Raw genomic sequence first — 2,783 nt, 5'->3', positions numbered from 1 at the left:
GACATAGAGGATTCCTCTTCCTTTCTTTTTCTCCTCTCTTTCTTATGAGCAGGGACAAAGAAAAAGGCATTCTTGTTGAAGCTGATCCAGAACCTGAAAGGACTCTGAAGAGAAAACTAAGAGAAGCTAAATTACAACAATCCAGAGACAACCTTATTAAAAATTTCGAACAAGTAAAGGAGATGGCAGCCGAACCCAACAACAATAATGCAAGGAGAATGCTTGGTGACTTTACTGCACCTAATTCCAATTTACATGGAAGAAGCATCTCCATTCCTGCCATTGGAGCAAACAACTTTGAGCTGAAACCTCAGCTAGTTTCTCTGATGTAGCAGAACTGCAAGTTTCATGGACTTCCATCTGAAGATCCTTTTCAGTTCTTAACTGAATTCTTGCAGATATGTGATACTGTTAAGACTAATGGAGTAGATCCTGAAGTCTACAGGCTCATGCTTTTCCTTTTTGCTGTAAGAGACAGAGCTAGAGTGTGGTTGGACTCTCAACCCAAAGATAGCCTGAACTCTTGGGATAAGCTGGTCACAGCTTTCTTAGCCAAGTTCTTTCCTCCTCAAAAGCTGAGCAAGCTTAGAGTGGATGTTCAAACCTTCAGACAGAAAGAAGGTGAATCCTTCTATGAAGCTTGGGAAAGATACAAGCAGCTGACCAAAAACTGTCCTTCTGACATGCTTTCAGAATGGACCATCCTGAATATATTCTATGATGGTTTATCTGAGCTATCAAAGATGTCATTGGATACTTCTGCAGGTGGATCCATTCACTTAAAGAAAATGCCTGCAGAAGCTCAAGAACTCATTGACATGGTTGCTAATAACCAGTTCATGTACACTTCTGAGAGGAATCCTGTGAGTAATGGGACGCCTATGAAGAAGGGAGTTCTTGAAATTGATACTCTGAATGCCATATTGGCTCAGAACAAAATATTGACTCAGCAAGTCAATATGATTTCTCAGAGTCTGAATGGAATGCAAGCTGCATCCAACAGTACTCAAGAGGCTTCTTATGAAGAAGAAGCTTATGATCCTGAGAACCCTGCAATAGCAGAGGTAAATTACATGGGTGAACCATATGGAAACACCTATAATCCATCATGGAGAAATCATCCAAATCTCTCATGGAAGGATCAAAGGCCTCAACAAGGCTTTAATAATGGTGGAAGAAACAGGTTTAGCAATAGCAAGCCTTTTCCATCATCCACTCAGCAACAGACAGAGAACTCTGAACAAAGTACCTCTAATTTAGCAAACTTAGTCTCTGATCTATCCAAGGCCACTGCAAGTTTCATGAATGAAACAAGGTCTTCCATTAGAAATTTGGAAGCACAAGTGGGCCAGCTGAGTAAAAGGATCACTGAAATCCCTCCTAGTACTCTCCCAAGCAATACAGAAGAGAATCCAAAAGGAGAGTGCAAGGCCATTGACATAAGCACCATGGCCGAACCTGTAAGGGAAGGAGAGGACGTGAATCCCAAGGAGGAAGACCTCCTGGGACGTCCAGCGATCAATAAGGAGCTTCCCTCTGAGGAACCTAAGGAATCTGAGACTCATCTAGAGACCATAGAGATTCCATTGAACCTCCTTATGCCATTCATGAGCTCTGATGAGTATTCCTCTTCTGAAGAGAAAGAGGATGTTACTGAAGAGCAAGCTGCCAAGTTCCTTGGTGCAATCATGAAGCTAAATGCCAAATTATTTGGTATTGAAACTTGGGAAGATGAACCTCCCTTGTTCACCAATGAACTAAGTGATCTGGATCAACTGACATTGCCTCAGAAGAAACAGGATCCTGGAAAGTTCATAATACCTTGTACCATAGGCAACATGATCTTTAAGGCTCTATGTGACCTTGGTTCAGGAATAAACATCATGCCCCTCTCTATAATAGAGAAACTGGGAATCTATGGGGTGCAAGCTGCTAAAATCTCATTAGAGATGGCAGACAATTCAAGAAAATAGGCTTATGGACAAGTAGAGGACGTGTTAGTAAAGGTTGAAGGCCTTTACATCCCTGCTGATTTCATAGTCCTGGATACTGGAAAGGAAGAGGATGAATCCATCATCCTAGGAAGACCTTTCCTAGCCACAGCAAGAGCTGTGATTGATGTGGACAGAGGAGAATTGATCCTTCAATTAAATAAGGACAACCTTGTGTTTACAACTCAAGGATCTCTCTCTGCATCCATGGAGAGGAAGCAGAAAAAGCTTCTCTCAAAGCAGAGTCAACCAAAGCCCCCACAGTCAAACTCTAAGTTTGGTGTTGGGAGGCCACAACCAAACTCTAAGTTTGGTGTCAAACCCCCATATCCAAACTCTAAGTTTGGTGTTGGGAGGTCTCAACAAAGCTCTGCACATCTGTGAGGCTCCATGAGAGCCCACTGTCAAGCTATTGACATTAAAGAAGTGCTTGTTGGGAGGCAACCCAATGTTTATTTATCTAATTTTATTTTTGTTTTTCATGTTTTCTTAGGTTCATGATCATGTGGAGTAACAAAATAAACGAAAAATTTAGAAACAGAATAAAAAAACAGCGGAAGAAAAATCACACCCTGGAGGAAGCACCTGTCTGGCGTTCAACGCCAGAACAGAGCATGGTTCTGGCGCTGAACGCCCAAAATGGGCAGTATCTGGGCGCTGAACGCGCAAAATGGGCAGCATCTGGGCGCTGAACGCCAGAATTGCACCCTGGAGAAGAGTTGGCGCTGAACGCCTAGAACAAGCATGGTTCTGGCGTTCAACGCCAGAAATGGGCAACAAATGGGCGTTGAA

General features: G+C 42.7%; 1 non-coding gene across 1 annotated transcript; it reads right to left on the bottom strand.

Annotated features, from left to right (window-relative positions):
* Positions 1-581: 581 nt before the first annotated feature.
* On the bottom strand, positions 582-689 carry LOC148567875 (small nucleolar RNA R71). Its single transcript, XR_015881936.1, has one exon. It is a non-coding gene; the product is annotated as a small nucleolar RNA R71 (small nucleolar RNA).
* Positions 690-2,783: the final 2,094 nt, after the last annotated feature.

This window comes from Arachis ipaensis, chromosome B4, assembly GCF_059453495.1.
Source record: "Arachis ipaensis isolate K30076 ecotype BB chromosome B4, ASM5945349v1, whole genome shotgun sequence".
Taxonomy (NCBI): Eukaryota; Viridiplantae; Streptophyta; class Magnoliopsida; order Fabales; family Fabaceae; genus Arachis; species Arachis ipaensis.
This window is presented reverse-complemented; position numbering and strand designations above follow the sequence as displayed.